We start from the raw sequence: 11,615 nt of genomic DNA, 5'->3' as shown, positions 1-11,615 counted from the left end.
TTGCCTTGAGGCTATAACATTGGCTGCTGCTGCTGCTGCTGCTAAGTCACTTCAGTCGTGTCCAACTCTATGCAACCCCATAGACGGCAGCCCACCAGGCTCCCCCATCCGTGGGATTCTCCAGGCAAGAACACTGGAGTGGGTTGCCGTTTCCTTCTCCAATGCATGAAAGTGAAAAGTGAAAGTGAAGTCGTGTCCGACCCTCAGCAACCCCATGAACTGCAGCCTACCAGGCTCCCCCGTCCATGGGACTTTCCAGGCAAGAGTACTGGAGTGGGGTGCCATTGCCTTCTCCGATCAAATTGGGTACTAATGCACAAAAGCTGTCGACTCCCTGGCCTGTCAGGAGGTGTCGGGCCGCTGCCCTTGCAGTGCCCACGTTATCTGTGCTCTTCGATCCTAATAAACGCACTCCTTTCTGCAATTCTCTGTGTCTGGAAATTCTGCTCCAACCCGAGTTCAGACAACTTCAGTGGCCTGGAACCAGACACTGAGTTCCCACCTCCTCTCCGTGTCAGTTGTGTGACCCCAGGCCAGGCAGACAAGCCAACAAGCCTGTCTGAGAGGTCCTCTTAGCTTGTGTGTGTGGATAATAATGTCCACCTCATGGGACTGGGCTTCCGGGGTGGCTCAAACGGTAAAGAATCTTCCCACAATGCAGGAGACCTGGGTTCGATCCCTGGGTTGGGAAGATCCCCTGGCAACCCACTCCAGTATTCTCACCTGGAGAATCCCATGGACAGAGAAGCCTGGTGGGCTACAGTCCAAGGGTCACAAAGAATCGGACACAACTGAGCAACTTTGCTTTCACGGGACAAGGGCGGGGCTGACATTCTGACTAAAGCATCTTGTGTTCATGAGGGGCAGGGCAGGTGGTGTGGATGTGAGATCGGGGCAGACACACAGGGCAGACACTCAGGAGGCCCAGCACTTGGGGTTCGATGCTCTGTGGTCTCTATCTTGAAATTATTTTTATTTTTTTTAAGCTCGAAATTACTGATAATTTCATCTTTGAATGTGTTTTGGCCCATGAATGTAATGGGACAATGGAGCCTGCCCCCAGGGGCTTGCAGCCTCTGCTCACAGGCAGTGGTGCCTCCCACCTCCCAGGGCTTCTCCGTTGCCTGCTCCCCCTCCCTTCTGGCACTTCCCTCCTCCCCGGCCTCCCGATCTCCACCGCAATAATCAAGTGATTATTTGCCGTCCTTGTCCTCCAGCCCCCCAGGGCAGGGTGGGGTTGGGGGGACTCCAGAAGCCAAAAGGCACCTATGTGTCCCTACTACAGTCTGCGCTCAGGCTGCCAGCATCCTCACACCTCAAGGAGCCTGATATTAAACAGCAGATACAGAACGCCATCACGGGTCCAGAGAAAAGAAAAAGTTCTACATCTTTGTACCTCTAATGACAACTTTCCCGGCTTCCTGAACAAGAGGCCCCACAGTTTCACCTTGTACTGGGCCCCAGAAATTATGTAGATGACCCTGGAGAGAGGCCAGCACGGTTATATGGCCCTGGAGGGGTCTTAAAAACTGCCAGTTCTCCCCAAACAAGGTTGAAGAGGCACACCGATGGGAATAAAATGAGGAACCACTCATCGCACAGTTTTAACCTGAAGCCCTGTCACCAGATGGCACCTCCTGTGGCAGGCGATCATTCCAGTCGCCTGTCGGGTGTAAGGAGCCATTGTGAACTTGGCAGTGTACACATGAACTACTTTGTTATGCCTACAGGTTCTGTGGGCGAGGAATGCAGACAGAGCCAAGCAGGATGGCTTGTCCCACGATGTCTGGGACTGGAGGTGTCCTGAATGGCTGGGGACTGGGGGGTCCACTTCCAAAACGGTTTCCTTACTCCTACGTCTGGTACCTCCAGGGGGAAGGCTGGAAGGGCGGGCGAGGGGGTGGGAGAGGGCACTGTCTGCCTGAGCACTTCCTGGCCTTTCCAGCATGGCGGCCTGAAGGTAGTTGGAACTGCTACACGGTGGCTCAGGCTGCCAGCAAACAATACGGAAGCTACACCCAATCAGTAGTAGCAATATCTGCATCCTTTTCCAAGTAGACATGGGCCTCATAACTTTGAGTAAGTGGGAAAACTGGGGGGCTCTGTTTATTCAATAGGTGATCATCTGTACCCCTTCACCTACCTCTCCAGAAGGGCAAGACCTAGAGGTGGTATAAGAGGGCAACCTTAGCCAGCAGCTTCTGACACCAGATTCGTAGAACTCAGGCCTGAGAAGACAGCCCCTTCTCTCAGCCTCGAATATGGTTTGCACACTTAGAATTCTAGAGATTGTTTTCTCTTGGTTCATTTCCTCACCGTGGTTCTGGGCCACTTTGGTTTTATCTTCCTCTTGGGACACTTTCTAGTAATGTTGGTGTCCTGTCGACGTTTGCTGTATCAGGAAAGTCAGTGCTTTTCTTCAGAAACAATTTCAGAAGGCAGACAACTCCAAAGCAAGTTGGTTGACAAGAAGGGAATGAATAGTAATGGTGACTGAAAGCTACCTACGATGATGCCATAAGGCATAGGGTAGTAAATCCCACTGCAACTTGTAACAATTCCATGAGATGGGCACCAGCGTCATTCTGTTTCACACACAAGGGAACTTAGACACAAACACACTGCTAATAGCAGGTGAGCTCCGGGAGAAATTGAAGCAGTCCGACTCCACCCATCTCTATTTTTAAGGGGGAAAAAAAAAACTATTTTGATACAATTTCAAACAAAGAGAAAAGGAACTCCCATATATAGAACCTGCATTCTTAATCATCACAATGTATTTGTCCAGGGAATAAATAGGTACTCAAACACAGCAAATAGCTCATCTTAATTCAGAAAGCACCAATATACCCAAAACAAAGATTAATCTTGGCTGAAAGTTCCAAAGCTGAAGGGGGAAATGAAGGGTGTCTAATATTTTTTGCACAATTCTTACTCACTTCTGTATTTATCCTTCCTGAGGTTTACCTACAGCAATAATAGATTCATAAAAGCTCAGAGAAGTCTTAAGAGACCCTTCAGTGGAACCCTGGCCCCACCTCCCACGTGTAGCTGATGGGTCACCCGGCGTGCTCTGCCTCCCAAGCAGCCATGGGGAGCTGGGAACCCAGGGGCCTTAGAACTGGAAGCTCAGCCCTGTCACTTAGAGGCTGTGTGACCTTGGACAAGGCCTAACCTCACAGAACCTTGGTTTCCTTGCCAGTAGATGGAGCTAAGAATGCTGACCTCAGGAGGTTATGTGTGCAGCGTGCTAAGTCGCTTCAGTCCTGTCTGACTCTTTGGAACCCCTTGGACTGTAGCCCGCCAGGCTCCTCTGTCCATGGGATTCTCCAGGCAAGGACACTGGAGTGGGTTGCATTTCCCTCCTCCAGGGGATCTTCCCGACCAGGGATTGAACCCAAGTCTCTTACATCTCCTGAATTGGCAGGTGGGTTCTTTATCACTAGCGCCATCTGTGGAGAGAATTAAATGAGAAAAGCTTGCGAAGAGTTTGGCATTTAGCGTGGATCCAATAAATGTCCCTTTTTTTCTACCTTTTTTTTTGGCCCCACTAAATGGCTTGTGGGGGCTGGTTTCCAGACCTCGGTTCCCTTTTCAGGGGCTGAATCTGTGCTCCGCGCAAATGTGGGGTCCTAGCCACTGGGCTGCCAGGGAAGCCCCTCTGCCTTTTCAAATAGCTTTTTCCCTACTTAGGATGATTCCTCTAGAATACAGCCCCAGAAGTAGAATTACTGGGTCAATTGGAAGAAAAATTTAAATGACCCTTGATCTGTATTGCCCACGAGTTTTCCAGAAGGTTCCAGCGATTGGTGGTACCTGAGATTGCCGGTTTCACCATTTCTTTGCCAGTCTAAGTTGTTGTTTTTTCCCTTTTGGGTATTAGAAAAAAGCAAAGTATCATATCACTGTGTTAGGTTGTATATTTTTCACTAGTCAGCAGGTGAGTATTTCCCCACATCTATATTCCTTGTTTTCTGGCTTGCTTGTTCGTCACCTTTGACTCTTGGAGAATCGGTGTTTTTTAAATTAATATGTGCGAATTATTTTTTACAACAAATAAATTAACTTCTCATACATTTACTGCAAGCGTTTGTTCCTAGAAGGTCATGTGACAATAGGAGCAGAGACGGGTGACGCAGCTGCTAATCAAGGATTGAGACCACCACCAGACGCTAAGAGAAGGGCAGGGAAGGATGTGACCCACAGGCTCAGAGGGAGTATAGCCCCACTGATACCCTGATTTCACACTTCTGGCCTCCAAAATGGTGAGAGAGTACATTTCTATTGCTTTATGTCCTCCCACCCCCACCCCAGTTTGTGGTACTTTGCTGTGTCAGCCCAGGAAATGAATGTGCCAAACTACGGCCAAATTTTCCTATTAAAGTTGGACCCAAGGAGCATGGGGCAGAAATGATCCCAATGGTACATGTGGACGTGCCAGGCACGTAGAAGGAAAGTGCTGTTTTCCTACCATCTAGAAAAGAAGAGGGCAAGGCTTCATCTCTAGCTTGCAAATTACACTGAAATAAGGCCCAAATGACTCAAAAGATTTAAGCATTAACGAGAGAAACCCTAAGAATACTAAAGGTAAACATGGAAACAAATTTTTCTCAGTGCAGGAAGGCATTTCTAAGCACTATATACAAATGCCAGAAGCTATAAAAAATGATACACTGAACCACATAAAAGTCAACTTTCAGCAACATGATAAATACTTTCAGCAAAATCAAAGGTCAAATGGCACACCGGGAAACAATATTTGCAACTCAATTCACAGACAAAGGATTCATTTCTTTTAATAAAGAGAGCTCTAAAAATCAGCAAGAAAAGACCAGGTAGAAAAACAGTCAAAGATGTAAACAGACAATTCACAGGAGGGAACATGCAAATAAATGAAACATATGAAAATATAGCCACCACCCTAATAAGAGAAACCACACTGAGAGACTACCTCTCACCTAACAGCTGGGAGTAACAAAGTAAAAAAAAAAAGAAATTTGCCAATTACCTCCCAAATGTTTTCAGTCTATTCTTGACTGACAAAGGCAGAAGGTCAAGACCACAGTAGCTGGGTTACCTCTTAAGATTCTTTGCAGTGTTGGGGGTCCGTGACCATCATAATTGTTCCGGTCATATTTTTACCTATTAGCATTATCTGAGGGTCAAGCCATCAGTTGTATTTGAAAAAGGGATTCTAGCAAATGGTTAACTAATGTGTAAAGGTTAACAATCTGAGTTTGATTCTTGGTTCTGCCATTTGCTAGCTGTATGATCCTGGGTAAGTCGTTTAATGTTGAGCCTCAGTTTGCTCATCTATAGAATGGGGATAATATAGCACTGACTTCATAGGGTTGTTATGAAGACTTAATGAGTTTATGGGGCCTCCCTTGTAGCTCAGCTGGTAAAGAATCTGCCTGCAGTGCAGGAGACAAAGGTTCGATCCCTGGGTTGGGAAGATCCCCTGGAGAAGGAAATGGCAAGCCACTCCGTATCCTTGCCTGGAAAATCTCATGGACAGAGGAGCCTGGTGGGCTGCAGTCCATGGGGGTGGCAAAGAGTCAGGCACGACTCAGCGACTAACACCTACTTACTTAATGAGTTTATATATGTAAAGCATTTAGAACAGTGCCTGCCACATGATAAGAACCATGTAAGTGCTAGGTATTATTACCACCACAGGGTGACCCTAACATTTGGAAGAAAATTTTTTATGTATAATCAACAAACCACTTATTCTTAAAAACTCCTCTGTGCTTCCAGATTTGGTGGCTACTCTATATGTGCTGCTGCTGCTGCTGCTGCTAAGTCGCTTCAGTCGTCTCCTACTCTGTGCGACCCCATAGACAGCAGCCCACTAGGCTCCTCTGTTCCTGGGATTCTCCAGGCAAGAACACTGGAGTGGGTTGCCATTTCCTTCTCCAATGCATGAAAGTGAAAAGTGAATGTGAAGTCGCTCAGTCGTGTCCAACTCTTAGCGACCCCATGGACTGCAGCCTACCAGGCTCCTCTGCTAGATGTTTTTAAATACGTTATCTTCTTAAATCTTTCCTGTTGTCCTGTAAGGTTTGCCTTGAAAATGAAAGTCACTCGGTCATGTGCGACTCTTTGTGACCCCATGGACTTAGTCCATGGAATTCACCAGGCCAGAATGCTGGAGTGAGTAAGCCTTTCCCCTTCTCCGGGGGACCTTCTCAACCCAGGGATCGAATCCAGGTCTCCCACATTGCAGGCGGATTCTTTACCAGCTGATCCACAAAGGAAACCCACGAATACTGGAGTGGGTAGCCTATCCCTTGGCCAGGGGATCTTCCCTACCCAGGAATCGAACTGGGGTCTTCTGCGTTGCAGGCGGATTCTTTACCAACTGAGCTATGAGGGAAGCCCTAGGTTTGCTTTAGAAGCTCCATTTCACTAAAAAGAAAACAAAGAATCAGAGAGGTTAAGTTACCTCTCCGAGGTCACACAGCTTGTAAGGGCCAGGGTCAAGATTCCAGTCTCCTCGGCTCAGGTATTTCTACTCCATCTCAGGCCGTCACCTCCGGAGTGTCTTTCTCAGTCCCCAGAGGCACCCTGTGACCCACTGAGAATGGAAAATTTCAGCCCTGTTCCAGAGGGCAGGCTCCTCCCTGGCCCCGACGCTGCCGCCTACCCGGCTGATTTATAGAGAAGGTGGGGAGCATTCCCCATATTCCAATCCCACCCCGACCAGGGATTCCTAAAGTAGAGAGACAGACAGATTGCGGGCTCCGCCCCCTGAGAACTCTTAGGGGCTGCGGCGGGGCGGGCGGGGCGGAGCAGGTGGGGAGAGCGCAGAGGCTCAGAGCGAGACAGGCCGGCCTCGCGTTTACAGTCCCCGGGTAAACAGCGGCCCGCAATTCCCCCCAACGCTGCTGCTCGCGTCCGCGCCCCAGAATCTTTAGGACGCCTCCATCCAGGCTTGTTCTACCGGACGATCAACGCGTGCGGAGTGTGCAGCGCGACCTGTTTCTAAATAGATCTCATTTGGGCCGGGCCTTTGAAAGCCAGCCAAAGGCCCCAGCCTAAAATAGTCAGCCTACTGCCCTGTTATTTTCACGGCTTAAAAAAAAAAAAAAAAAAATCCTTCCAAAGCAAAGCAAGTATTTTTCTCTCAGGCCGGCTTAGAATAGCAACACCTATTTACTCGGAGGGAGGAGACTGCTGGGCGAGTTTCAGCGCCAGGGTGATTATCCAGACCCGGGGACCCAGTACACTCGGCCCACGAAAGAGAGGGCTCCCCATCAAGGGCGGGGTCCTAGGTCTTTACCCCAGGGACTCCTCCAGCCCTTGCCCCACCCCAGTACCCAATCCATATCCTGTCCCCCCACCCCAACACACACCTCACTTTCTAAGCTGCTCCTGGCCCTCCAGGTCATGACGGCAGGCCTGGCTTTCATGCTGGGTGTCTCCCTTCAGCCTTCACACCATCTGCAACCTTCACTCCTTGCTTCTCTCCGTGGCCAGAGAATGAATTTTCCGTGGCCATGTGGCTCCCAACCGAAAGAGCTCCCATCAGCCATGAATCATAATCACAACTAGATTTTTAGGGAGTGCTCACTGGCTGTCAGAAACCATGCTAAGCATTTCTCCTCACTGAAGTTTTTAAGCCTGTTGTTCTAGGAGGTTCCCATTTTGCAGAAAACTGAAATGCCCAGCATCACACAGGCAGAGGACACAGGCTGGCAGATCTGAACCCACCTGAATGGCTCCCTGTGTGAGTTCTAGATCATTCTCTCATCATTGTAGCTTTTCAGTGCATACAGATGATAATATCCCATCTTGGATTACACACACTTGTGACCATCTGCTAACATGACCCCCAAATGCTACTACTTCTAGGGAGGGGCCGGGAGTGAAAGTTTGAGACATTTTTTTTTACTTGTTTCTTTACATGTTCCCGTTTTTGTTTTTTTATGAGCATGTATTTTTATTATCATCAGAAAAACACACAACAGTTTGGGAAAAATAAAGAGGAGCAAGGGCTCACTGTCTCTGGCAGAGGAAGCGTGTATCGAGGCTGTCAGCACACCACTCAGGAGCCAGGGCCCCCAGCACTGCCACTTCCCAGCTGTGTGACCGTGGGTAGTTCCCCTAGCGTCTCTGTATGTTTCCTCCCGGAATTGGAGGCTAATAATAGCATCTGTCTCATAGGCCGGGCAGGACGACGAACGCATTAAAAGTGCTTGAGGCGGCATCGGGCACATTGTAAGGTCTCCAGCGAGCCTGCCAGTGTCCAACACCTCAGAGCACAGAGGAAAGAAAAAGGGATGCAAAAGCAAAGCCCCCAGGGCCCAGCAAGTGTGAGGGGTCAGCAGCTGTCAGGACTCCAAGGGGTAAGGCTTGTGGCAGTCAGGAGAGTACAAAATCATGGCAGGAAGGTGTTGGGGGCCAGAGTGAGGTACTCCGCCCATGGCAAAGGTCATGAGGAAGGAGGCTCGACATACGCAAAGGCGGGATCGAGCCTCAGGAGTCCCCCTGGAAATCCTCGAGCATCTACCCCCATAACCAGAGCCTGCCTACTTTACTACTTTGTGCTCTTACCTACACCTCTGACTTTACGGGGGGCTGTCCCCCACCACCTCTTTTGGAGAGGGAGTTAACCTAGAGCTCCAGTTAATAATAATTCCTGGGCGTGATAAGAGTGTTTTAACCTACAAACTCCTCTGAAGGTTCTCTAGCCTGCCTGACAGGCTCGTCCAGCCACATGTGATTGCTCACAGCCTCCCAACCGTGAGAGGCACAAGATGCTTTAAACCCTCTAAAAACAGGTTCTTTAGAGAAGTTAGAAAACTATTAGTATAAGTATAATGGGCTGATTAGAAATTGTGTTGGTGAAGGGTTTTTCATTTGTTGAGCCAATGTTTGTTGCTAAGTCTCCACATCCCCTGCCCTTACACACATTAATGAATATATAGAAGAAATAAGTATTAACCTTTGATATTAATCACGTTAGACCTTAGGCTAAGTAAATTCTTTCCTTAACTAAAACCCACTACACCCTCACCCTGTAGGAATGTAACTTTATTTGGGTGGCGTCTGTTTTGAGAATAATCAGCCCTGGAGAAATAAGTGTCCTGATTGACTGACCGCTGTCACAAGGAGAGGGTCGTAAATTGTCAGCAGGCCCCCCTGGCCAGAAGATGATGTAACACCCCTAAGACCTCTGTATACATTTGTGTGAAGCACCTGACTTTAATAAAAGTCAGGACTGCTGTCCCCACGTGACTTTTGTATAACATCTCAGTGTATAAAAACAGACTCTGGAAAATAAAGAATTGGGATCAGTTTCTCGAAATACTGGTCTCCCCATGTCGCGCTTTCTCTCACTCTGGCTGAGTCTCCATCTGGAGCGCGGAACCCACCATGCTTACTAATTATGCCTGGGCTTCTAAGATCCGACCGGGGAGGCCTCAGTGTCTCCTCTCCTTCGGGAGAACGGAAGGACGCCTGTGGCCTACGTAAGTGGTGCAAACTTCTTGTCTTGAAGTTTTATTGGTCTCCCGCGTAAACCAAGCTACTCAGCCTCTTTTCTCCACTGAATTTTCCTACTGAGCTATCCTTATTCTATTACTCTTTATATCTCTAATTAATATCTAATTGAAGCTATTGTATCCTGATCCTCGCCTATGCCGTCTCTCCTTCGAATACCCTGGATCAGCTGGGGCTGGTCCCCGGCAGGAAGGGGCTGCAGAGGGCTGTGTTTTTTTGGCTGTGCTGGGTCTTGGTTGCCACGCGCTTTCCCCAGATGCAGTACATGGGCTTCTCTTGTTGCCGAGGACAGGCTCTAGGGTGCGAGCGCTTCAGTAGTTCCGGTACGTGGGCTTAGTTGCTCCTTGGAATTTGGGATCTTCTGAGACCAGGGATTCAACCCTTGCTCCCTGCATGGGCAGGCGGATTCCTAATCACTGGACCACCAGGGAAGTCCAGGCTGCAGTGTTTTTTTAAGATCCAAAGCATTTTCTGAAAGCGTTGTGATGCCAAGATTTTATTGCAAGTCTCTTAAAGTTTAGTGTTGGCTCGTGAAACTGATGCTGAAACTGAAGCTCCAATACTTTGGCCGCTTGATGCAAAGAGCCAACTCATTGGAAGAGACCCTGGTGCTGGGGAAGACTGAAGGCAGGAGGAGAAGGGGGTGACCAAGGATGAGATGGTTGGAAAGTATCACTGACTCGATGGACATGAGTTTGAGCAAACTCCGGGAGATAGTGAAGGACAGGGCAGCCTGCTGTGCTGCGGTTCACGGGGTTGCAAACACAATTTAGTGACTGAACAACAAATTGAACAATGACAAGAAGGGTCTGTAGAGCCCTTTGGCCCTAGGCTGTCAGCCTGCAGCCTCAATGGTCCTGGCTCCCCAGAGGAGCCCTGACACCCAGCAGCAGACAGAGAGAGACAGGATGAGTCACAGATACCCATGTTGGAAGGGAGGCAGCACCAGCTAACTAGATAGGGATTCTCGTCTTCATTTTACAGAGGAGTCACCGAGGCTCAAAGAGCGGGAGCAATTTACCCAAGGTCATACAGCATAGTGTGTGATGGAACCAGAATTGCTGATTCCAAAGACAGTACTTCTGAGGCTATTTATGTTTCATACTTTCCTTCTTTAACATTTCCTCCAACCTGAACTTTCTGACAATAGTGATTAAGAGAAAAACTTTCTCCCTATAGCACTTCTCTTTTCTTTTTGCCTTGAAATAAAAAATGTTGACTGCCAACATCGTCTCCAAATGAAATGAGGTTTTTCTCTGCAGGGTGCAGGGATGGTTAGATCACAGGTGCAGCCGGCCCCATGCCCTGGCACTGGCTTGCAGTCATCCGCCTCCACTCAGCATCCCTCTGAACACGTCAGCAACTGCCCTTGAAGTGCCTGCTCCCCAAGGATTCTGCTGACTGTGTAAAAGACCAATCAGAGCCCTGAAAGCATGAGAGGCTAAAGTTGGGTGATGATGAGGTTGGAAAGATGGCTTACATCCAGGCAGCCCCCGACAACACACCAGGCACTCTGAATCTTCACAACAGTCCACTTCTAGCGTGAAAACTCCTGGGTGTTGCCCTGTGATGGGGGGATTAGTATCCCCAGTGTACACCTGATAAATCAAAAGGTCTGAAAGAAGAAGGAATTCCCTCAAGGTTATGTGTGTTGTAAGAGAGAAGTTACAGGGCTTCTCTGGTGCCTCAGTGGTAAAGATTCTGCCTGCCAATGCAGGAGACACGGGTTCGATCCCTGATCCGAGAAGATCCCAAGTGCAGCAAATTGAGCCCGTGTACCACAACTACTGAGTTCAGTCACTCAGTCGTGTCTGACTCTTTGCACACCCATGGACGGCAGCATGCCAGGCTTCCCTGTCCATCACCCACTCCTGGGGCTTACTCAAACTCATGTCCATCGAGTCGGTGATGCCATCCAACCATCTCATCCTCTGTCGTCTCCTTCTCCTCCTGCCTTCAGTCTTTCCCAGAGTCAGGGTCTTTTCCAACGAGTTGGCTCTTCACATCAAGTGGCCAAGTATTGGAGCTTCAGCTTCAGTGTCAGTCCTTCCAGTGAATATTCAGGACTGATTTCCTTTAGGATGGTCTGGTTTGATCTCCTTGCAGTG

At 48.8% G+C, this 11,615-nt stretch overlaps 1 pseudogene; it reads left to right on the top strand.

The window, feature by feature from the left end:
• The first annotated feature begins 1,782 nt into the window (after positions 1-1,782).
• The window catches only part of LOC105004788, a 17,040-nt pseudogene continuing 7,207 nt past the window's right edge, over positions 1,783-11,615 (top strand).

The sequence above is a fragment of the Bison bison genome, unplaced genomic scaffold (genome assembly GCF_000754665.1).
Source record: "Bison bison bison isolate TAMUID 2011002044 unplaced genomic scaffold, Bison_UMD1.0 scf7180017864482, whole genome shotgun sequence".
Taxonomy (NCBI): domain Eukaryota; kingdom Metazoa; phylum Chordata; class Mammalia; order Artiodactyla; family Bovidae; genus Bison; species Bison bison.
The sequence above is the reverse complement of the archived record's forward strand: the minus strand, read 5'-3'. Positions and strand labels throughout refer to the sequence as shown.